The 25,572-nt window shown below is 45.7% G+C and overlaps 1 protein-coding gene across 1 annotated transcript in view; it reads right to left on the bottom strand.

The window, feature by feature from the left end:
• ZNF280D (zinc finger protein 280D) overlaps window positions 1-6,892 on the bottom strand; it is a 78,881-nt gene extending 71,989 nt beyond the window's left edge. The window contains exon 1 of the mRNA XM_065412709.1: window positions 6,814-6,892. The gene's annotated coding sequence lies outside the window, so the exon portion shown is untranslated. The remainder of the gene's footprint in view (window positions 1-6,813) is intronic.
• Window positions 6,893-25,572: the final 18,680 nt, after the last annotated feature.

The following is a 25,572-nucleotide window of genomic DNA, read 5'->3' as shown; positions in this document are numbered from 1 at the left end:
GTTTCATCTCTTTAGTCCCATGATAGTACAGGTCTAAATTTATTGACACAGAGAAAGAACTTCCTTATTTTAAAGACTCCTGATTCTTATTGAATTTTAAATAAGTTCTGCGTAAAGAATTCAAAACTATCCTAGAAACAAGTGTTTCACATGCTGTGTCAACTATCTGGCAGCATCAATGAGAGCAGGAAAAAACCAACCCAAACACATTTGACTTTAGTTAAACGCAATCCTTAGCTGCCTAAATCACTAGATGCAGCAATAAGAGGTAGCCACAAAATAGGTGCTTATGGCTCTCTGATCCTGAGGCCCATTATATGCTAGCTATAGCACAGCCTGCACTAAGCTACAACAGCTGGTAATGTTTCCCAAAGGGGCCTTTATGCCGGCATGGGATTGCCAGAGCACAGAAGTACCATCCCCAGCTCCCTTTGGATGGTGGAGTAATCTATACCTCAAAATTGATTTATTCCCCCACAACAGGAATCCTCGGCATGGCAATTATGTCAGTTTTGCACTCCCCCACTTGTGCTGCAGAATGCACAAAAGGGCCAAAGATTGTGCACTTAGCATATAGTCATGTTTCCCAAGCATTAAACTTACTATATTATAGTAACTTAAATTGGGATGGGGAGGTGATGTTAATAAATGGGGATTTGATCAACACAAAGTATACTGAATGCTACTGTGATGAAATGTATACATTTTATTTGAAAAGCACAGTGTAACTTCTGCCAAGCTTTCATCATATAATCTGAGTAAAGCTTGAATCCTCTGAGGAGTTTCAAGAATACTGGTTAATTAAAAACTGGCTAAAGAAAGAGTTCACTTTCTGAGCCTCATGAATTTTTAGGCCCTTCTATTCTGAATATTACATCCTGCAGAAAGTAAAACCATGAGTTCATGGTGAGAGTTTGAGAGCTCCCTGGGTTATAATTTTTTTTTAAATTACCAAAACAAATCACTCATCATAAATGATTTTTATACATTATGGAAGCCAATGGAGAAAGTTTTTTACGTTGGCTACTTTCATTCTCCAATATAGCATGTGTAAGACTTCCTAAATAATATAGGGAAAAGATGTAAAACTGCTCTTTGACATATGCTGCCAAAAACATTCCTGCAATATATTGGGGTCTAATACGGTGGGCGGGGAATGGATTTGGCTAGGCAAATGGTCTTTGTATTGTGTCAGAAAAGATCTTCAACACAATAATGGTTACTTTGCCAAAGACTGGGACCTCTGTGAAATTGTTCAGTTGGTTCAGAAGCATCCACAATCAGGATCATTGAAATAGTAAGTTGTTGCTTTATCTGAAACCACAACCTGTGTCAAATTTGTCAGCCAGTTAAAGAAAACTAACTGAACAGCTTCACCACCAGGATCACCACATATAGCCAGTACAAGAGTTCCTTGAATTGTATAAGCAGTTTATTTAAGTACATCTTCAGCAAAGTATTCCACTGCTTTGACAAAGACCCTGTTTTGTGTGAAAGGAATCGTTGCTGTGAAGATTCTTTGCTTCCTTAAATTATTCAGCTAGCTCAAAAGCTTCACTCCTGAACCAGCTGAATAGAGCAGGTTGAAAAGTTTTGTCAAACAACTTTTCTGAAAAAAGAAGTTTCTAAAAACCCTGTTTATTTAAAAATGTTCATAAACAGACCATATTTTATTTGAAAATTTTCAACCAGCTCCACTGTTTCATTTTATACATTCACTTGTGAATGTCCGTTAATGGGGGTGATATCAGAACAAAGTTAATGTACAGGCTTCCCTACTGCACTGAAAAATTTCCACAAGTTTATTGTTTTTTCCTACTGCAGTACTGGAAAGACTTCATTATCCATATTTGCTCCAGAAACACTTCTGGATTAGTTTGTGATCTCATGACCTCTGAAACTATCTCCACACATTCAGCTGGTCAGATTTTGGTGACTGAAAATAAACTTCTATCATGGTTGCACCATTGCCTCCTATAGTTCATGTCGCAGATCAATCACATCTGAAGGCATTTTGGTGGTCTGCTTATGATGATTAATGGACTTAATTTTAATACTGAGTTCTCTGTAAGGAGTATTTTAAACCAGAGCCCCAATATCAATGGCTTGCTAGGACAGGATGATTCCTTGTTCTTGAATATATAAACTGTGGTATGTAAGCATATGTGATCAAGTGTCTAGATATGCTCTCTTTATGTTAGCTCTTATATACCAGGGAACAGATAGCTCAGTGGTTTGAGCATTAGCCTATTAAACCCAGGGTTGTGAGTTCAATCCTTGAAGGAGCCACTTAGGGATGTGGGGCAAAATCAGTACTTGGTCCTGCTAGTGAAGGTAGGGGGCTGGACTCAATGACTTTTCTGGGTCCCTTCCAGCCCTATGAGAGAGGTACATCTCCATATATTATATTAATCTCCCTGTTGTCAAAAAACTCCATTTAGGACATTTTAGACATATTTAGAGTCTGTTAATTTCCTTTACCCTTTGGACATAGTACAGCAATAGACCTGGTTTCATTAGCTGATACTCTCCTAGGAACAAACAATGACCAGGCATTGAAGCCACTTTTCTTTTTTTTTTTAATCAGCCTTTATTAAAGTCAATCATGTGTTTGTGCACACAAACTGTGAAAAGAGCATGAGGCATGTTTCTGACCGGTTCTTGAATAACAGATCCCAGGGAATGGTCAACCCTTTGTTCAGCAAGTGAAAGAGAAGGGAAAAGACACACATGGGCTAGAGTGCTACTGCTATGCAAATGACAGCCATTTTACCCAAATTATCTGCCTTATTTCTATCAGATCCATTGCTTTTCCAACATTTGGCCAAGATTAAAACATGAATGAGAGCTGCTTGAACCTTAATCTGAGTAAGGGGGTAGCAATGTTAGAAACTGTGAAGGGGTGGGTGGGAGAAGTATCTGGCAAATACATCTGGGACTGCTTCTATTTTTATTAATGAGGGAGTAAATCCACCCTTTATTCGAAAGGTTGGCTGTTTCACATGCTTGTGAATCCCAAGCTGCTTCTACAATCTTAGGTGGTATTGCTGGCCAAAAGCACTTTGAAACAAATGGATACACATGCCTACCCATATGCAAGTGTCAGACTCAGACTTCGGATCAGCTATCCTTGACTTTAGTCTGGCAGTCACAAATTACTGCAGTGCACTTGACTCTTGAAGACCATCTAGAAGCTTCAGGTAGTGCAGTTAACATTCAGCAAAGCTAACTGATGAAAAGATATTAGCCACAGGGCACATTACATCAGATTTACCAACTTTTTTTTTTTTTTTTTTTTAATAAATCACTTCTGGTCGCAATCCAAGATGTTGACTTTAATGAGACTCTATATATTGGATGAAAAGTTACAATAACAGAAAGTTTAGGTTGCGGTCACACACAAAATTTAGAAAATGCCAGATTTAATATTGCCCACACAGCCTTAATACTGCCCCCTTAATGTGTCTATACCATGTACTGAATCAAGCATGGATCTTGTGGGAATAAAAATTGTATGTGATCATATAATTCAAGACTGTATCATAATGTATACGCACTAGGTCGCAAAATCAAAATTGCACAAGCAACTGTAAATGTAGCACTTCCTAACTGAGTCCTTGTTTTTGCACCCAGAAGAGTGCCCTTCTAACAGCTTTTTTTAAGGCAAGTTCCCAAGGTAGGGTTTTTGGGGGGCAAGCTGCTGGGTTTTGTTATCTTTTTTTTTTTTTTTTACCTTTTATTTAAAAATACCAATAATTAAAAAGGCAAGGCATCTGCAAGACCGGTTTGCTTTCTTCTCTATTAAGTTTCCCTTCTTCTCAGTAAGAGGACCACTTCTGAAATTCACTTCCTTTAATGGTGCAGAGGCAGAATTCACCAGGCTTTAAGGCAATGTGCACCACACATCTCTTTTCTTAGGCTTCTACAAGAGTTAATATGGATATTCACTGACTGGATATTGACTGCATTTTCGAGAATAACTATTATTTGACTTTTGTTTATAAAGCAATTTGTTGAATTAAAACTATACACATTTGCACCAGGAATGTGATTGAGAAATAAATATAGGCACAGTAACTCATATACTACAATATAATTGTAGTGGAAATACATATGATAACAGTGTTATTTCCGAGTTATCAAAGATAAGCAAAGGGCCTATATCATCCAGTTAATTTAAAAGTGAGGTCATATGTTGTTTAACACCTCATGTCAAACACTCCATATCTACCTCTTTCAAGAAGTTTCTTCCACCTTTTCTAGGGATATCCTTAAAATAAAGGACTGATAAGTAAGGCTGTATGAAAGTTGTTGATTTTTTTTTTGGTTCAAAAGTAACAGTCATTTCAAGTACCATAAAAAAAAGTTTTAAAAAAATTTGGTAGCAGTGCAATGCCGCGTGCCAGGTCACAAAGTTATTGAAACTTGCAGAAACAATACAAAATTGTAGCGTGTGTTAAAAGTTTAAGTTTCCGCAGCAAAATCGCAATCTGCACTTTTCTTACAGCCCGACGGACAAATCATCAACACAGCAGTCTGTGGTACTGTCATCTTTCAATGGCAAATGAATCAGATATCTTGCTGCATATGCGCCTCCCATTTTTTTTTACCATAGTACTACTAGCTCATTCAGAACACAAACAGTCTTGTAAAGTTTATGCTTTTTAAACAGGCTAAAGCAGATAACTCATTGCATGAGCCTAGTGGTTTCTCTCAATGTTAACAGAACTATTACCCTTGATCCTAGAAACAGAGAATATATTTAAGCCAAGCAGTGTAGATAATAGGTTTTCAATCTGTGGGTTTTGATAATGTGTGCTGGAGTCATGAGTATGCTATACTTTCCACACTACCAAATGGGAAGTGGGATCCTGACATAGCAAATGTTAAGAACTAAAAGCATCACCTAAACTTAAATCCTATGCATGACAGATTAGAACTGTGGAGTAAACTTCATTTTCTTAGAAACATGGAAGTGTTCTAAGTTTTAACTTTTAAAACAAGTTTCAAGTTTTCTTCATGGAATGACAAAACTTCTCGAAAGAAGAGGATTGCTGAAAAAAATTAAAAATAAGTATGAGCAGCTAGAAAAAAAACCTGGCCAATACTGCTACATTTCTGAACAACAAAAAATTAACACTAGTCATGAATGTTCATTACAGCAGCCACAACTGCATCAACTTTTAGGATGATATTACTCAACTGTAATAATCAGACTGCTTGAGCCTGATGCAAGTCAAAAAATCAACTCCGTATCTTATTGAGCAAAATCAAGTGAAAACTAAGTTCATGATGGAATACGAGTTTTTGCTTCTCTGCATAGCTGTTATATCTCCACTTTAATACCATAGATGTACACTCAGCACAGCTGTAATAGGCTTACTAAATATACATGTTCCCATCCTTATTGTGGAGTGTAATAATAAGTTTGAGTGTTTACATACTTAAAAGAAACTAAAAAAATTAAAACAGGTGTTTGAGAAATATGAAATAAGAAGTGGGAGAAGGGGGAAGAACTTTTGCAAAACTGTGTGTGTAAACTAAGGCTATAAAAATGTCGTCTTTGTTTTTGACATGCCAAGCTACAAAAATGTAAAAAGTTACTGAAATCCTTCAGCAATTTATAGTTGATATGTTACCACCCTCAGTGTTCTGAGGAAATTCCAACATGGATAGTTTCCATGGGCCTATACATCCTTTTATGAAATCAGGAAGCAACTATCCTTGCAGAGAAGAGAATGGAGGCATCTATTTCACGATAGTAAAGCTTTTCAGATTGGCCTTGCTTGTCTGTCAATTTGTCCGGACAATAGTTAAATTAGCTGTGTGATGTAATGACACCGACTGTTAAACTTTAACATTTGCCCTTTAAGAGTTGCTTTAAGAAGCAAAGCTAAATTTTACATCACAAGCCCAAAGTTCAACCTAAATCATCCATCCGGCCACCACTTTACATCTGGTCCACACTACTCCAGTTAGCATGATTTAATGTCATACAGACAATCGACTAGGGCAATGTCATGGTTTGCATGGTCTTGGTTTGTTTTAGAGGCTGTCAAACATTGGGTTAGTGATGAACATACTTAAAAGAAACTAAATGATGAAATTTAAGTTTGATGCAAATTTAAAAAAAAAATTAAGCATCCAACCCAGTGGTGAAACTTCCTTTTAAAAAGCACCTTCCTGCCTCACTGTCATGAGGTGGTAAGTGTCTCCTAAAGAAAGGCAACGTTACCTATTGTAAACAAATGAGAAGTTCTCACCCCAAGCTCAGATGGGTGTGAGGTGAAGCCAGGGCAGGGCGCACAGAGCCTGGGGCAGCAGTGTGGCTCCCTCTGGAACCGTTCTCTTTAACGTGGCCTCAACATGTCCCTCTGACACTCCGTGACCCCAGGTGTCTGGAACTAGGGCTGGGTTTGGCGTCGGGCAGGAAGGGGGTGTATGGGGATCAGAAGCCTGCTTGCACAGCTAGAAGAACGGGGAGGGAGGATCAGTAACACCCATTCACAACTATACGGGAGGCACCAACAAAGCGCGGACACGGCAGGATGAGCCCGGGAAGCTCCCGTCCCCCGCTTTAAGCGGAGACTAACAGACTCGCTAGAAAGCCTGCGAGTCCCAGAGCTCGCCGGTCCGGGCAAGGGGGGGGCGCTACAAGGCCACGCTCCGAGCCAAGATGGCGTCGGTCTCATAGGCGACAATCCCACCGGTGGCCCACCCGCCGCTAAGCAGCAGCAGCAACTCCCTCCGCACGGGAAGGCCCCGAGCAGGCCGTCCCTGCGCGGAGGGGACAGAAGGAGCGGGCCGGCTTACCGTGCTGCGCGTGTGAAGAGGCCGCGGCAGGCTCGCTCGCTCACTCCCTGACTGACTGGGGGATGGGAGGGGGCGGCTGCGGCGGAGGATCCTCACATTGCCTAGCCGCGGCGCCCAACCTCAGCCTCCTGCTACTGCAGCCGCCGCTACTGGGAAAGGAGGGGGGGTGTTTGCCGAACCCGGCGCGCTGGCTGATGGGTAAAGTGCAGGTCAGCCCCACAGAAGCGCCTTCTTTCCGGCAGGCAGCGGGGTGGGGGCGGGGCGGGGCAGCGCGGGGGAGGCCGGCACAATGCACGCAGCGCCATGTGCCTGGCCTCACACCCTACAGCGGCGCAGGGCAGGCCTGGCCTGTAGGCCGTACCCTCGGAGCTTTCCCTGGCCGGGGGAACTCTACTGCAACACAGTACTCCTCCCCTCTCTCCCACCTGGGGCAGGACTCAGAGCAAGCCATCCCTCCATACGCTACTCATCACAGCTCCCATAGAGACACAGCCAGTGAGTGGGCTGGGCCACTGGTGCCCCACCACCACCCATGGGACACATGCCATCAGGGCCGGCCTTAGGCATGCGCAGACTATGCAGCTGCACCAGGTTGCCCCAAATTCAGTGGCGTAGCCAGGTGGAGGGAACAGGGGAGCAATAAAAAAAAAAAGGCGCCACCCGCTGTGGTGCTTTTATTTTACTCACCTGGCGGTGCTCCGGGTCTTCGGCGGCGGGCCCTTCACTCGCTCCGGGTGTCTTCAGTGGCACTGAAGGTCCCGCCGCCGAAGACCCGGAGCACCACCAGGTGAGTAAAATAAAAGCACCACAGCGGGTGGCACCTTTTTTTTTTTAATCGCTCCCCCGGGTGAGTACAAAGGCGCCAGGAAATTGACAAAGCACCACTTGTGCTCAGTGGGGGAGCGGCCACTCCCCCCCAGCTATGCTACTGCCCAGATTTCATGGTGCCTTACGCAGCTGCGTGCTTCGTATGTGGCAGCGCCAGCAGCCAGCTCCATCCCCCAGCTAGTCCCCCTGTGGGGTGTTCCCACTGCAAGGGGCAGGGATGTTCCTAGGGGGTTGCGGGGCCAGGGACAACTCCCTCTGCCCCAGCCCCACCTCTTCCTGCCCCCATTTTCCACCTGGGGTGAGCAGATGTACCGATTTTATAGGGACTGTCCCGATTTTTGGGTCTTTTTCTTATATAGGCTCCTATTACCCCCCACCCCCGTCCCAATTTTTCACACTTGCTGTCTGGTCACCCTATTTCCACCCCTTTTCCCAAGCCCCCTCCCCCAGCAATGGACACGCGCCCAGGGGATGATCAGGGGGGCCTGGCGCTGGCATCAGGGGTCAGGCCTACCCCTGTTCTCACTGGCCGTGGCAGGAAGCAGAGCAACCCAGCCCCATCCTGCTTCACTCCGCTGGCTCCCTGCTGTGTCGGTGAGTGGGGGGAGGAGGGATGGGGGCGGACCCCAACCCCCTCCCCCGAGCAACACAGCTGGGGCGGGGGGAGCGGAGCGGGCTGGGGCCGGGCCCCCTGCTAATCCCCCGGGCCGCTCTGGGCACGTGGGGCCCCCCAAAGCAGCCCCCCACAGCTCCTGCCTCCGCAGCCCTGCAGGCCTTGAGCGCAGCCCAGACCCTCTGTGGGGGAAGGGGGGGGGGCAAAAGCAGGTGCTCGGGCAGTGTAGGGTACGATAATTGGTAGGAATGGGGCAGCGTGAGCTGCCCTCCCATTATTAAGGAACTCAGGCCACCGCATGAACCAAACCCACAGGAAGCCCAAATCACAGAAAGAGACTGATGCCCTGCACCAGGAAGCCTAGATTGCACTGTGTACCAGGTCTACAGATGCAGGATGTATGCCACAGAGTAAGCCAGGTTCACAGCACAGCCAACGGCATCTGTAGCACCAGGCACAGACAGGTCCCTGAGAAAGCCCAGACTGGGACATTGCTTTCCGCACACAATACAACCAACCACAATCACCAATAACTCCCTGTGTCATATACCTATGATCAGAATATTACTCCACTTCAGGGAAAGTTGTACCTACAGTAAATACAAAGTGCAACAATCTGCCAAGTATAGCGAACTAATGGAATGCAAAATATGAAACTTTAACACTACATGTACATTGTATAATAGCTGTATGCACGTTTTCATTAACAGGTATAAAATGAGTGAAAATGAGAAAAATATTTAAATCTGACAATATTCATGTCTCAATATTTGCATATATATTTGTTATTGTTCATGTAACTTGTTTAGTGTGCTTGGCTCTATACAAAAACCCAGAAGTAATCTGGGAATTTAAAATCTAAGAGCCTGATCCTGCAGTCCGATGTGCACAATGGATCCTTACAGACACGTAGAGTCCCACAATAGTTGAGAGGACTCAACATGGACATAAGGATTTGCCCACATATATCAAATATCAGAATGTGAGGGTCCAGCCTTGCAAACCTTTACTCAACTAGGTACAACAACCTTATTTATTTTAGTGGTACTACTCGTGGCCTAAAGGATCAGGCCTTACACAGTGAGGAAAAAAACTCAACAGAGACTAGTGGCAGTTTCTATCTTAGACCATTTCCCCCATCTCGTTTTAATATGATGGAAAACAGCATTTTTACTAAGTTCAGTTAATACTCTTATGTAAAATTTTCTGAGTCAGAATGAAAAGGACCAACTTTAAGACATTCAACCTTTCACATGCCTTTCCTGCTGTCTATTGCTATTCCTCCCCCAGAGGACAAGGCTGCTCCACCCCAAATATTATGGAGGTGATTAGAGTTCTATGATTAAGCTTGAATCTAGACTTCCACTCTAAGCCCTATTTTCTACCCTACAACAACACTGCATACAACTATTTCCTACCCTGTAATTTTAGAAGAAGGTAACAGATTGGTTTCCAATTTGTTATTCCTATTACAGGGTGTAAAAATACCACCACCACCCCCCCCCGAGAATTTGAAATATACAGGACTGAAGGATATTTATATGCTACTTAATTCAAAATTACCTGTGTGCTAGATTATTCCCCAGTGTCTTTTTTTTTTTCAGCCCACACATTCTGAAAACCTACTGCTGCTGTCAACTTCCATAGTTGCACTCAAATGCCACTCACAGCACAGGTTTCTTCTCACATATGGGCATTTTCCAGAAGAGAAAAATTATGCACTTAAGACATAGTGAGTAGGAAGAGATCAGGCTAGACAAAATAGTTTAAACTGGGAAGTGTCCTGTTTGTTTCATACTGTTCTGTATGATTTTGAAAGACTCTAGAAGTTTTTCAGAAGAAGAAAACACAGTTCAATAATACTTTATTTTATAAACTGTACAGCCTTTGACTGCAGCATTCAACTGTTTTAATAATGAGCCCATCCTATCCCTCTTGCAATCCCATCTCATTCACTATGCACCTTCCAATTTTTGCAACAAGTGAGGCTGGGTTTTAAAGATAACAGCCTCCTTTACTACACAACCCTGATTCCTCCCCAGAGCAGGTACAGCCTATGCACGAAATCATAGGCACCAACTCCATGGGTGCTCTGGGGCTGGAGCACCCACAGGGAAAAATTAGCAGGTGCTCCACACCCACTGGCAGGCAAGCTCCGCCCCACCTCTTTTCCGCCTCCTCCCCCGAGCGCACTGCGTCCCTGCTCCTCCCAGTGCTTCCCACCCACCAGCCGCCTTACAGCTGTTTGGCGGCACTTAGGACTTTCCAGGAGGGAGGGGGAGGAGTGGGGATGCAGTGTGCTCAGGGGAGGAGGCAGAGAAGAGACGGGGCGGGGGCAGGGACTTGGGGGAAAGGGGTGGAATGGGGGCGGGGCAAGGGCAGTGCAGGGGCAGGAAGAGGCGATGCAGAGGCAGGGCCAGGATCGGGGGGGGTCGAGCACCCACCAGGCAGAGGGGAAGTCTGTGCCTATGCACGAAATGATGTAGGGGGTCCTGTGGAAAAAGTAATACGTGACCATGAAATTAGAGACTGAATCATAATGTGTATGCACAGTGGGCCTGAATTAAGGTTGTACAGGCTCCCAAAGGTTGATCTCTTCTGCCCTGTCCAGCCTGGTCCTGTCCCACTTCTGTCTCCTTGTCCCATTCTGCTTGCCCAGCTACTGCCAGTTCCCCGCTCTAAGCTCCTCATCCGATCCATCTCTCCTCCCACAACTCCAAACTGGCTCCCATTCCTAATCTCAATCCCCAGGCTCTTCATCCAGTCTCAGTCCCTCCACCACCAGCCCTCCCCAACTCCTTGCCCCAGTCTCCCCACTCTCTGACTCCTTGTCCCAGTGTCTTTGCCCAGCCAGTCCCAGTTCTCCCCCTGCATGCCGTGTCATTGTCTGGATGGTCTCCCCATTTCCATTTCCCCCTCACTGATTCCTCATCTCAGTATCCTTGTTCAGCCAATCACAGTCTCTTCCCCGCCCTACCCCAAGCCAACTGGCTCCCAGTCCCCACCTCTTTGTTCAATCAGTCCCAGTCTCCCCTCCCTACCCCCTTTGGCTCCCAGTCACAGCCTTCCTTCCACCACCACCCCTTCCCAAGCTCCAAGTCTCAGCCTCCTTACCAAACTAGTACCAATTTTTCTCCCCACCCTCCAGTTTCCGTCTCACCATACTCCTGCCCCAATCACACAAAAGGAGCTATAAGATGCTTGAGCATACTCCGTTGCTTTGAGGAGATGGTGCATGCGCAGTTTGGTTAGTAGTAGGAGCTGTGAGGTTAGTCTGTATTCTACAGTGGTTCCACGGCCTGCTGGGGATACTACTTGGTGGCTCCTTCATGGAGCTGTGAGCATGAGCATGTACCTGGCATGATTCATGAACGCCCCTGACACCTGTCCTTTTGCAGTGTGAGGGAGATCCTCATCTATGTAGAGTGTGTCAGGTTGCAGCCCCTCTTTGGGCTCCTCCAGAACTTCCTACTGAGGTTCTGACTGCACTTCTCCCCTGATCTCCTGGTTTTTGCACATTCCATCTGCAGCCCCATTATGTCACGAGATGTCCTCATCAAGTTCCTCCTGACACTGGCTAAGACAATCATCCATTACAGCAGGAGGAGGAAACTGGGTGGGGGGTTGCTCTGCAACTGTGGAGCCTGCTTCCATGCCTTTATCCAATCACATCTCCAGGCAGAGTTACTCTGGGTGGTGTCCACTAACTCCTTAGACACCTTTGAGAAGCAGTGGGTGATGTGAAGGGTTCTCTGCTTGGTGTCCCCTTCCAGTTCCCTGATTTTTACCCTATGCCCATCCCTGTTTCTTCATTTGTAGTCCCCACTATTCAGTTGTGGTCCAAGTTCACTAGCCCCTCTCCCCTGGCTAATGAGGAGGGCCTTTAGCTTCATCTCCCACTACCCACAGTGGGTGCTAGGAGCGATGAGAGGCAACAAGCATGCTCAGTGAGGAACAGAATCTTTAGAGATTTTAGTAACCAAAATGTCTCTAGTTAGTGTCATGGATCCACAGTATTGGTGCTATGCCCCCAGCTTTGGAACAGTGTGCAAGACCCCTAAGGGGTCTCACTCTTCCTGCACAGGATAAGCGACATGGCCTCACCACCTCCTCAGACTGAATCTCTGGGGCTCCAACACTCTTGCTTCACAGCATGAGCTCTGTTCAGTGAGTCCAAATGAGAGAGATTCCTGGTAGAGACTTGTACACTCTTCCAGAAGTTCCAGGATTAATGCACCTCACCATGCGTTTGCAGTGACACTCAAACAGCATGGTCAAAACACTACAGTTTACTAGTCAACTGGAACACAGCATAGAAGTCATTAGGTTAGTGTAGAGAAATGAAGGTTAAAGCATAGACATTCTGGTCGCAGAGAAGCCCAGCCAAGCTATAGTGAATACCATTGTTCAAGCTCCATGTGCATCTGAGTCTGACCTTCTTGGTCAGTTCCCAGGTGAAAACAAAGACTTCTTCCAACAGCTAACACTTATTCCCCCACCTCACACCTTCCCAGTCCTTTGTTCTCAAGCTAGGGAATGTTGCTGAGCTCTCCTGCTGAGCTTTCCTGCAGAGAGGTGGGGAAATCCATCTCCCTCCAGATCATTACTTGCTAGGTGTCACTGTCTGATGATTGCCTTTGCAATCGTCTTCAGAGATTCTCCTCTGATATGAGGTCAGCCTCAGGCAGTCCTTCTTCAATGACCCATTTAGTCTCAGACAGCAAGGCAACATTCACACTCATGTGAATGTGAAGGCCTGGTCTACACTAAAAAGTTAGGTCAAAGGAACTCACCTTAAGTCGACCTGTTAATGTATGTGTCAACACTACCAGGTTCTTTACGCCGACCTAAGTCACCTCTAATATCTATTTCTGTAATCCACCTCTGCGAGAGGCGTAGCACTTAATTCAGTTTTCCTGGGTCAACTGCGAGGTAGTGCAGAGGCAGCGTTGTGTAATTTTACTTAATTGGCCTCCAGGTGGTGTCCCACAATGCTCATCTGTGACCATTCTGGAGATCATTCTCAACTCTGCTGCACTGGAGCCAGATACACAGGAAACAGCCCCTCCCCTGCTAAAGCCCCGGGAATGTTTGATTTCCCATTTCCTGTTTGATCAGCATTGGGAGCATGCCAGCTTGAGCACAGCTGATCATGGAGACTACACGCCCCAAAGGCACTCCAGCCTGGTCTGCACAGGAGGTAGTAGATCTCATCCCTGTGTGGGGAGAAGAGTCTGTGCAGGCAGAGCTCCGATCCAGCAGAAGAAACGCTGACATCGATGCAAAGATCGCTCGTGGAATGGAGGAGAAGGGCTACATGAGGGACACACAGCAGTGCCATGTGAAAATAAAAGAACTTTGCCAAGCATACCAGCAAGCAAGGGAGGCGAACAGTCATTCTGGTGCAGAACCCCACATATGCCGGTTCTACAAACAAGCTGCGTGCAATTCTCGGGGGTGACCCTACCAGCACCCCCACAAGCAACGTGGACACCTCACAGGTGTGTGAGTCTAGGGACAACAGGAAGGATGATATGGTGGATGAGGAAGAGGAGGAGGAGAAGAATGGGAGACAGGCAAGCGGTGGATCCATTCTCCCCAAGAGCCAGGAAATATTTTTAACCCTGGAGCCCTGTGGGTCGCAGGACATCACGGTGGCCGACCGTGATGCCAGGGAAGGCACTTCTGGTGAGTATACAGTTACAATCAAAGTCCAATTAAACTTTAGCAGGCACACACATTCGGTGCTATTGCATGTTTACTGTGAAGAAAAAGCGAGGTGCTGTAGCTGTGATTCTCTGCTTACAAGAGGCCGCTCCAGCTATGGAGAGGGTGGCCCCCCGGAAAAGACTGTTTATGTGGACTGGGATAGCCTGGGAATCCTCCATGGATATCTCTAGGAAACTTTCATGGAGGTACTCTGCAATTCTTTGCAGAAGGTTTCTGGGCAGGGCAGTCTTATTTCTTCCACCATGGTAGGACACTTTCCCATGCAACTCCTGAATTAATTCTGCTGGCATCATTGTGGTACACAGCATAGGAGCATAAGGACCAGGTTGATACCCACACGCTTGCAGCATCTCCTTCGTTTCCGCTTCTGTTACCCTCAGGAGACTGATATCACATAGGGTCGCCTAGGGGAAACGGGGGAAGTTCTTATTAAAAGTGCTCTTACAAGAGAAAAAAAGAAAGGGTAAGTAGACCCACCCCACCCCCAACATTCCTGATTGCCAAACCATGTGGCCACTAATGTGCCTTTACTGTGCTCAGCATGGTTGGCGAGTAGTTTAAAGTGGCTGACAGGGGATGAGAGATTCTACAATTTGGGAGTGAAAACGTCCCCGTCCCCCACGCCGGCCTGTTCATAAACAGCTTCCCGTGGTGCTATGGGAAAGGGCCATTGTTTGACTAGCTACCTCTGCTCCTGACATGAGCCTGCCATAAACTTCATTAAAAGTGCAGTCACCCGTGACCGGGAGGGCCTACTCACCATGGCTGGAGCAGCAAAATGGCACAGTGAACGGTTATGGATTCTGATTATGTTATGGCTTGCACCTAGTGTAATAAGGTTTGTTTGTTTGTTTGTTTTTAATGAAAATGGCCTTGCTATGGAAACATTTTATTCATGCACAGTGACTCCTTTATTTTTCCCCATGACTGACAGCTGGAAATGTGTCCTTCAGCGTGTCTTCAACACCTGAAACCAGACTTTAGCTGATTAGAAGAAGGAGAAAGAACACAGGAGGACATGTTCACCGAGATAATGAACGCCTATGGGAGAGCTGACACAGACCTGAAAGCGTGGAGAATTTCACTGTCCGAGAAGCTAGACATGGACATGGACAGCAGGAAAGCTTCCAATGAGCAAGAGCGTGTGACACAGGATGAGAGCTTCGGATTATGAGGGACCAAGCACACATGTTGAGGCAGCTGGTTGAACTGCAGGAACAGAAGCAGGAGGGTAGAGTCCCTGGTGGACAGCCAGCCAGCATTGCCTGGCGCAGAATCACCCTTCCTGAAGCGTTCCATGAGGCATGAGTGAAAAGTCCATTATCCTTTTCACTTAACTCAGAGGGAGGGTACAAGGAACAGAAGGCACCCATTCACAGACCTTTGCTGGTCTGGAATGTGGTGTTATGTTACACAGGTGAAAATGTTTCTCCCATTCCAACTTTACAACCCCTTTTCCCCAAGGTTACCTTTTTTTTCCTGTTTTCCCTCTTTACTTATGTTTGTTAAATAAAGTAAATGGATTCGAGAAATAAATGTTCTTTATTGAGTAGAAGCAGTGGGCTTGGGTGGGGGGTTGGCTTTACAGGGACAGTGATACAAGCCAGGTGACGGTTTGGGAAAGCACAGTGCAGACAAGCAGCTCACATTACTGTGACTCACTACTGAAATGGCTTTCCAAAGCCTCGCGGATACGCAGCGCCTCTTGCTGTGCTCTTCTTATTGCCCTGGTGTCTGGCTGCTCAAAAATGGCTGCCACGCAATCTGTCTCAACTGCCCACCCCTGTGGAAAATTTTCCCCCTTTTTTTCCACAGATATTATGGAGCACACAGCAGGCAGCAATAACCATGGGGATGTTCTCTTTACTAAGGTCCAACCTTGTTAGTAAATTTCTCCAGCGCCCTTTTAAACAACCAAAGGCACATTCAACCACCAATCTGCATTTGCTGAGCCTATAGTTGAACCATTCCTTACTGCTGTCCAGATGGCCAGTGTATGGCTTCATGAGCCATAGGAGCAAGGGGTAGGGAGCAAGGCCCCCCAGGATAACTATAGGCATCTCAATGTCATCAATGTTCATTTTGTGGTCTGGAAAGAAAGTCACAGATTGCAGTTTATTGAACAGACCCGAGTTCCTAAAGATGCGCGCGTCATGAACCTTTCCCGACCATCCGATGTTGATGTCAGTGAAATGCCCTTTGTGATCCACCAGCACTTGCAACACTATTGAAAAGTATCCCTTTCGGTTTATATACACTTTGGCAAGATGGTCTGGTACCAAGATGGGGATATGCGTGCCATCTATTGCCCCAATGCAATTAGTGAACCCCTTCGTGGCAAAACCATCCACTATGTCCTGCACATTTTCCAGACTCACTACCCTTCGTAGCAGAAGTCGATTAATGACCCTGCACACTTGGAGCACAGCAGCTTCCACAGTTGATTTACCTACTCCCAGGGGTGAAAGTAACTTAAAGGACTTACTAGTACTCCGGAGTCCTTGTGGGGCTCAACCGGAAGAGGGGTGGCCTCTACCGGAAGAGGCGGGGCCTTTAAATCCCCAGGCCCTTTAAATCAGAATTTAAAGGGCCCGGGGCTGGGGTAGCAGCAGCTGGGAGCCCCAGGCCCTTTAAATCACCCCCGGAGTTCCCAGCTGCAGAGGCGGCTGGGAGCCACAGGGGTGATTTAAAGGGCCCGGGGCTCCAGCTGCCACTACCGCAGAGGAGCCCCGGGCCCTTTAAATCACCATCGGAGGGGGCCCAGGCCTCTGGCAGAGCTTTAAAGGGCCCGGGGCTCCGCTGCAGTAACAGCAGCTGGGAGCCCCTGGCCCTTTAAATCACCACCTGAGCCCCGCGGCTGCTACTCCAGGGCTCCAACAGCGGGACTCGGGTGGCGATTTAAAGGGCCCCAGAGGGTAGTGGCAGTGGGAGCCCCGAGCCCTTTAAATCGCCACCCGAGCTGCGCTGCCAGAGCCCCGGGGTAGCAGCGGCAGCCGGGGGCTCGGGCAGTGATTTAAAGGGTCCGGGGCTCCGGTAGCCGCTACCGCCCCAGGCCCTTTAAATCATCCCTGGAGCCCTGCTGCCGGAGCCCTGGGGTAGTGGCAGTGGTGCTCCGGCGTCTATTTTAAGGGCCAGGGCGGTAGCAGCGGCCGAGCCCCTGGCCCTTTAAATCGCTGCTGGAGCCCCGCCGCCGCTACCCAAGGGCTCTGGCAGGCTCCAGGGATGATTTAAAGGGCCCGGGGCAGTAGCGGCTACTGGAGCCCCGGACCCTTTAAATCGTCCTCAGAGCCCTGCTGCCGGAGCCCTGGGGAGGCAGCGGCGGGGCTCCAGCGTCTATTTTAAGGGCCGGGGCGGTAGCAGCTGCCACAGCCCCGGATTCTTTAAATAGCCGCTGGAGCCCCGCCTCCACTACCCCAGAGGTCCGGAGACGATTTAAAGGGCCTGAGGCGGTAGCTGCGGCAGGCGCCCTGGGCCCTTTAAATCGCCCCCCGAGCCTCTCCACCACTTCCCCAGGGCTCCGGCAGCAGGGCTCAGGCGGCAGTTTAAAGGGCCCGGGGCTCCAGCCGCTGCTGGGAGCCCCAGGCCCCTTAAATTGCCGCCAGGGGAAGCCAATCCACCTCGGTACAGCGCACCAGCTCTTGCCGGTATGCCGTACTGGGGCGTGCCAGCTTACTTTCACCTCTGCCTACTCCAAATTGATTCCCCACTGACCAGTAACTGGCATTGCAAGCTTCCAAATAGCAATCACCACTCGCTTCTCCACTGTCAGAGCAGCTCTCATTTTTGTGTTGCTGAACTGCAGGGCAGGGGAAAGCTCTGCACAAAGTTCCTAGAAGGTGGCCTTACGCATTCGAAAGATATGCAGCCACTGCTCGTCATCCCATACCTGCAAAATGATGCGGTCCCACCAGTCAGTGCTTGTTTGACAGGACCAGAAACGTCTCTCAGAGTGCAGCCGCTCTGTGACTGCCAGTAGCAACTGTGAATTGTTTTTTTCAATGGCTTGCAGCAGGGCTGCTTGCAGGATAACGCTATGTTTCGTGCGGCAGACCCTATTTCGGCTCTGGAAATACTGCAGGAGAAGGCGCGAGGTGTTTGAGATGCTCACAGCAAGAGTGCACAACTGAGCAGGCTCCATGCTTCTGGGGTTATGACATACGTGCGGCAGTTTTAAGGTGCGAAAACCACTTGGTTGTTTGCCGTTGATGAGAGGGAGGTAGCATGGTGCATCATGGGATGCCGACGCAATGTTCCCATTCTCCCTTGCGACAATGTTTTGGTCCCATGAGGCATTGCACAAACTTCCCAAAACAAACTGTGGCAAGTTGCACTTTGGGATAGCTACCCACAATGCACTGCTTTGTGCATCGATGCAGGCACTGCTAGTGAGGACGCACTCTATCGAGACAATGAGCATGGTGTGGCCAGGCACAATCAACTTAATTAATTTGGAGGCTCAAGGTCAAATTAGATAAAGTCGACTTACTTTTCCAGTGTAGACAAGCCCTTAGCCTGCTCTGAGAGCAAACAATCCTTTTTCACCCACTGGATAACACTATTACATATAGGGGAAACTGAGGCACACACAGGATTCATAAAAATATTACCAAAATTCCCACTTCATCACAGTGAGCATGTGTAAAGTGCAGTTTTTCAAAAGCCTATAATTTGCCCAACTTTGGGCAGTTTTTCAGAGAGCAAAAGGCACTTCCCTGATACAAAGGCCACCCCTTGCCAAATTTCAAGTTCCTTCTTCAAAACATGAGGACCCTAGAGTGGTACAAAGAACAGGTCACCAGAAAAGGCCTTGTTCTAAAAGTTTTGGCTGAAGTTTAAAAAAAATAATTCAGCCTGAAACTGACACCAGGCATGGAAAATACAGCACAAATGTTTAAAGTTTGGCAAAGTTATAAGCAACTGAAAATATGGTCTGATAATGGTATGTGTCAGGCAGCCGTAATAGGTGGCAGTACCATCCCCATGTTTAAGAGACTTTTTAAAAATGATTTTGGCAGCTTATTTTAAGAAGTTATGAGAGTTTGCTTCTATTACTGCTTCCTTTTATTCAGGAAAGACTTGTTGAAAGAAAGTGGGCTTAATTGCTTAAATATCTACTGACTCATATTGTAATAGTGCATTATATTAGCTGTATGGATCCTCTGAAGGATATTAGGATAGACTAGGAACCTCTAAGGCTATTTGGGTAACTTTTGTCTTGCAAATGGATTGAATTGCACTCTCTGTTAATTTGAGTAGGAAGTTGTAATGTGGGCTGACCTCTAAATTGAAGGACTTACATTACCTCAGTAGGCAAAACTGGGAGTGTATGTTTGGTTTCTGTTATATATGAAAAGTGAGGATTTTAATGTAATTCTGTAAGCTTGCAGAAAGGAAGCTTCTGGGAAGACAGTGTCAGAAGGAAACCCTTCAACAGTGGTTAATTGCAGGAGATGATTATATTTCATGCAATTGGATGTCATGCACTTTGTCAACTATGATAATAAGGCTGAACTTCAAACCTGATTAGTCTGAACTACTGCTTCTGGCCTGCTACCTAATTATGGGAGCTCTTGCTCTCTCCAAACGTTTTCTTCATAGTCATCTCATGACAGCTTTTATATTGACCGTTCAGATTCCTGAAGAGATCAATTGATTGTAATGTCCCTCAGTGGACTAAAATTATCTCAAGAAAGGGCTTCAGTTGTTTGCCAGAGAGGAAACAATAGATTTAAAGTTACCCCAATAACTTGTAGGGATAAAGCTCTAGCTGATTGTGTGTTAGTATAAATGTGTCCCAATGGTCCAGCTGTTAATTCTGACAAATGTCAGAGTTGACAGCTCCCTCAGATAGCAGACTTCTTCCTTAGTCTATTGGTTAACGTCCCCTCAGCCTGTTATTCCACTGTTATGTACTCCTCATGTTCTTCTCTCCTTCAGAAATATCTCTCAACCATAGCCCCTTGCCTTATCTCTTCAATCTTCTTCTCCTGCCCTTCAGGTTTTCAACTGGTGAACCAGCAGCTCTGGATTGCCAGTTGAAATTGCAATCTGTCACCTCCGCACCACACATCTCCATCAATCCCCTCTTTCCTCAAACTTTTCCCCCCACCACCATGCCTTTATATGTTCTTTCCCCTCACCTCAGATGATACTCCAGACTCTGACTGCCAATCAGCTGATGAACCATAATGGTTTACATCTGATACTTTTACTCTGACAAAGCCCAACTGGAATTTCAGGCAAAAACAGGGGAGCTGGGAGCTGCATTCCTCAAAATACATCAGCTACCAGCTTCTTCCCTCCTCTGGCTCCTCCAAACCTAATTGGAGGGAACAACAGGCTAGATTAATAGATTTCAAGGACAGAAGGGACAATTGTGATCATCTAGTGCAGTAATACTGAGACCTCAGTGGTTCAGGAGCCAAATTAGTGATCAACGTTACCCAATCTTTTCCAATCTCCTCTTTTAAGACAGGCCCTCTCATCTCCTGATCATCCTCATAGGTAATTAGAGTTAAGGGCCAAAATTGCCAGACTCAGGAGTCAGAAGTTAGGGTCCTAAAATCCATATTTACGTACAGGCCCACTCAGAGGTTCAGAGAGGCCCGGGCCACTTCCAGCTTTTGAGGCCCCTAGCCATAATAAAAATAAAAAATGACGACACATGGAAACAAAATAAGGCACCAAAAAAAAGAGTGAGACATAATTTGAATATTTTTTTATTTAACAAATGCTTTTCTAGCCTTTTTCTGTGGAAATGCACTAATTGTTGAGAAAAAGTCTAGCTTTCGTGCAATGTCACAGTTGATATTAAGCATGGCGAGCCCATTCAAATGCTCTTGTCCCATAGTAGAACGGTGATAGTTCTTTACCTGCTTCAACACGTTGAAGGTGCGTTCACCTGAAGCCACTGATGCAGGCAAACTGACAAAAAAAAATGCAATGCAATTGTGATATTAGGAAACACCCCAGAGAGTCCAAGTTTGAGTATTTCTTGAAGCAATTCCTTTGGCTTGCAATCCAATTGAAAGTTCATTGAATATATTTGTTTGAGGAAGATGACCTCGTCACTGAGATCTTTTGTGATTTCGTTGTGGTACTGTTGCTGAAATTGTTCAGCTGCAGAAAGTAGATCTTCATTACTCAGTATGTTGAACTGCCAAAGAAACCCCAAAAGGGTACAAATTAGTCACAGTGACTCAAATCGACGTGTAAGACCTGACTGAATAGAGTCAATGATGACAAGGAAGACATTGATCCTATAATGCTGCTCGGCATCGGATTCAGTAGGTAAGTTGCAATTGGTGGAGAACTCAGATGAAATGCCAATATTCTGTGCTACTAATTTGGACTCAGTCAGGATCGCATCCCATTGTTCATGAATCTGTTGAATGTCATTGATAAGACTTTCAATGTTATCCCTCTCAACATAAGTGTAGCATTGCGTGCTTCAATAACCAGATTAGTTTGGTGGATCATTGTAAGTAGCTTCATCCACAAAGATGACATCAGAATGCATTCAAATTTGGACATGTGCTTCTGAATAGACTGAAGTTCAGTTTGAGCCTGTGCAGTGAGATTGAGAGATTCAAGCTCATTTAAAGCCTTTCTCACTGAATTCAAATGCTGCGTAACTGGTTGAACACCATCAATCCGTGCAGACCATCTAGTTTTGGACATCCTATGCAGTGAAACAGGAAGATATTGCTTCAGAATTTCCCACCTTTGTGGACTGCTACTGAAGAGATTGTACATTTGCTGAACAGTTCCAAAGTAAGTAATTGCCTCCTTGCATGATTCAGCACAGTCAACACCTACAAGGTTTAGTGTGTGGTTTCCACAGCTGGAGAAAATACAGTTTGAATTATGCTTAAGCAGAACTGCTTGTACACCTTTGTATTTCCCAGCCATATCAGCTCTATTGTCATAGGCTTGACCAATGCAGACTTGAAAATCTAACTTAAAACATTCTAGAACTGCTAGTACTCAAGCAGCAATTTCTTTTCCAGTTTTTCTCATGAAATTAACAAAATAAACCTTTCTTCAATTGAAAATTTTGAGCTGTCTACAATCTTAACATATTGAATAACCATAGTAGTCTGTTCCTTGTGAGAACAATCTGGAGTGACATCAACACTGATTGAAAAATACTTGGCATTTTAAATCTCATCAAGAATTGTTTTTTGTACGAATGACCCACATAGCTCAATAAACTCGTTTTGTATGCATGTGGAGAGATAATGGACTTCCATGTGCTTTTGTCTCTCTTGCAATTCTGAAACATGTTTAACATGCTCTGATAAAAGTGGGTCATATTTGCTGAGGAGCTCAACTATGCCAAGAAAGTTTCCATTTGCACGATCACCAATATGTTGACTGGAACCAAAGAAAGCTAATCCCCACTCAGAAAGAAAAAGGATGACATTCAGGATGTGCTCAAGAAGTTTCTTTTTCAGTTATTAGTTTCTGTAGAGCAGTGTTTCTCAAACTTGGGACGCCGCTTGTGTAGGGAAAGCCCCTGGCGGGCCAGGCCAGTTTGTTTACCTGCCCCGTCCGCAGGTCCGGCCGATTGCGGCTCCCACTGGCCGCAGTTCGCTGCTCCAGGCCAATGGAAGCTGCTAGAAGCGGCGGCCAGTACATCCCTCAGCCTGCGCCGCTTCCAGCAGCTCCCATTGGCCTGGAGCGGCAAACCGCGGCCAGTAGGAGCCGCGATTGGCCGGACCTGCAGATGGGGCAGGTAAACAAACCAGCCCGGCCCACCAGGGGCTTTCCCTACACAAGCGGCGTCCCAAGTTTGGGAAACACTGCTGTAGAGAGTTCAGTCAAGGATATTTTCTCAACTGAACTTTCAGCTGATGCTGCCCTACTGGCTGATTTCCATGCAACATAGTTTTCTTTGTGTGATGTTGAACTCTCATGTGATGGAATTTGGTCTTTCAACTTCCTCCAACCTCTGTTGTTGCTCCATCCTCATTGATCAGAGAGAACTGATGCATTTGTAGCACTTTTGTTCAAAATGAAGCTGGGTGCACAATACAGAGACTGGTTATGCTGGAATACAGAAAAACAGTCTCTTGTGCAGGTCTCACCATCTGGAAGAGTTTTTGTCAGCAGACGAGTAGGGAAAGCATGATTATCAGCATCTCGTGGAATGGTACTTAGAATTTCAAAACAACTAATTTGAAAAAAAGATTGCATTTGTGCAGCATTGCTCTTCTCAATAATTCCAATGTCAGTCACAGTCAAACCTGTTGTACTCATGAATTGCTTTTGCTGTGTAAGATCTACATCTTCCTGTTGCTGTTGAGTTTCTTGATCGTACACAGGATCTTCTGCTGCATCTGTTACTGTTGGCACATCTCCTTCTTGACTACTGTCCTCATGTTCAGGTATCTGCATTGAAATATCACCTGTTGCAGTTGCGGAGTTTTCATTATCTGTAGCATTGTTTGTTGGGCAAGATATGTTTTCCAGTGGTTTGAGAAATGAAGTTGTCATCTTTGAGCTCTTAGCTGCTGCTTCACTCAATTGTTTTCGCCGTCTCTTGCTTGCACCACTTTCAAATCTCCTCTTCATAGTGATCTATCTGGTCAATATGTAGCCTATCCACACTTGAAATATTCTGCTGTAAATAAGTAGCTTATTTACACTTGAAATCTTCTACTGTAAACATCTACACAAATGCTGAATGGTACACAAATGCTGAAAAGACTTAAAACGAAGGAATACTAATTAAGAACACAAAATGAAACAGTCAGACAGGTTACACTGCTCTACAGCCAAAATGCTTCTGAAATAAATGTAGTCAAACTTTACTAATTCTGGGTCACTGAGAACGAAAATGATGCTTAAAATTGTTGATTGGCTCTAGTTTTCAAGATATGCTATTGGGTCAGTATATATGACCCTTGACTTGGGAATGGCGGAGGATAAGTGAGTTATAAAGGGAAGGGATCTCAATTTAAACCAGAAATGACTAAAATACATCTTTGACTGGATCTATGAATAAATCTATGACTGGATTTGGACAGTACTTGCTTTTTAGGCAAAACAATGAATGATGCAATCTGAAGCTGGTATTGCGTCATACATGATATGAATTGCATCATGTTATTCCTAGAAGTCATGGATGATGCAATCATAACGAAGCTTACATCACTCTGCTGAACAAATTGTCCTATATCAGCTCTAGAAATCATACAGTGTCGTGCTCTCTTATTTGTCAATGTTTGATTTTGCAAAGGGACACATTTCTGTTTAGCCAAAGTGAGCAGAGATGCCTCGTACTTGTGTGAACAGTGCAGATAACTTCTGCTATGTTTGTGGTGAAGTGACTTTTGCATCACAAAAGCGCAGTATAACCACTATGGTTAAGAAAGCCTATCACCTTTATTTTGGCTGCAAAATTGGAGATCAGGACAAGAGAGATTTGGAACTACCCAAGAGTAAGGCAGAGCTGTTGGGCTCCAGACTACAGCAGTGGAATCTCCTGGCAGGTGATGTTAGGGTTTCCATGTTCCGTGACCGTCAAAAGGATCTTGTCCCATTCTTCTTCATGGAAGGTGATCTTGTAGCCTGCAACAACATCGATGGTGTGATGGCAGCCCTCAACATCGTTCACGATCCAGATGAGTGGAGACTGTTCATTGATTCATCGAAGACGAGTCTTAAAGCTGTTTTACTGCATAATGGCAATGTTTTGCCATCAATTCCAGTTGGTCATGCAGTCCATATGAAGGAAACCTATGACAACATGAAACAACTTTTGAGGTGCATAAACTATGACCAACATCAGTGGCAGCTTTGTGGTGATTTGAAGGTTGTTGCTCTCTTGCTTGGTCTGCAGACTGGATATACAAAGTACTGCTGTTTTCTCTGCGAATGGGATAGTCGTGCAAGAGATTCCCACTACATCAAGAAAGATTGGCCACTCCGACAGTCATTGGAGCCTGGGAGGAAAAGTGTTCAGCATCCACCACTTGTTGAATCAAGGAAGATTTTGTTACCATCCTTACACATCAAGCTGGGTCTGATGAAGAACTTTGTCAAGGCCATTGACAAAACACAAGCAGCTTTCAAGTACCTCCGTGGAAAATTTCCAAGGTTAAGTGAAGCTAAGATAAAGGAAGGTGTCTTTGTTGGTCCTCAGATTCGTGAACTTCTTCGAGATGATGCATTTGACCATGCACTGCGTGGCAAGGAAAAGACGGCATGGAAAGCCTTCCAGTTAGTGGCAATAAATTTTCTCGGAAACAACAAGGCAGACAACTACAGGTTGTTGGTGGAAAACCTCCTCAAGGCATACAAAAGCCTTGGTTGCAACATGTCACTAAAGATACATTTTTTGCACTCTCATCTAGATTTTTTTCCACTGAACTGCGGAGCAGTGAGCGACGAGCATGGCGAGCGATTTCACCAGGACATTGCAACAATGGAGAAACGCTATCAGGGCAAATGGAGCCCATCAATGTTTGCAGACTATTGCTGGACAGTGACAAGAGATGCTCCATTTAATGAATACAAGAGACAAGCCAAGAAGCGCCGAGTAGACACTGAATAGGATTAAACTATGTACATAATAGTTTTTT

This window comes from Emys orbicularis, chromosome 10 (assembly GCF_028017835.1).
Source record: "Emys orbicularis isolate rEmyOrb1 chromosome 10, rEmyOrb1.hap1, whole genome shotgun sequence".
Classification (NCBI taxonomy): Eukaryota; Metazoa; Chordata; order Testudines; family Emydidae; genus Emys; species Emys orbicularis.
Note: the sequence above shows the minus strand (reverse complement) of the source record. Positions and strands in the feature narration are given on the sequence as shown.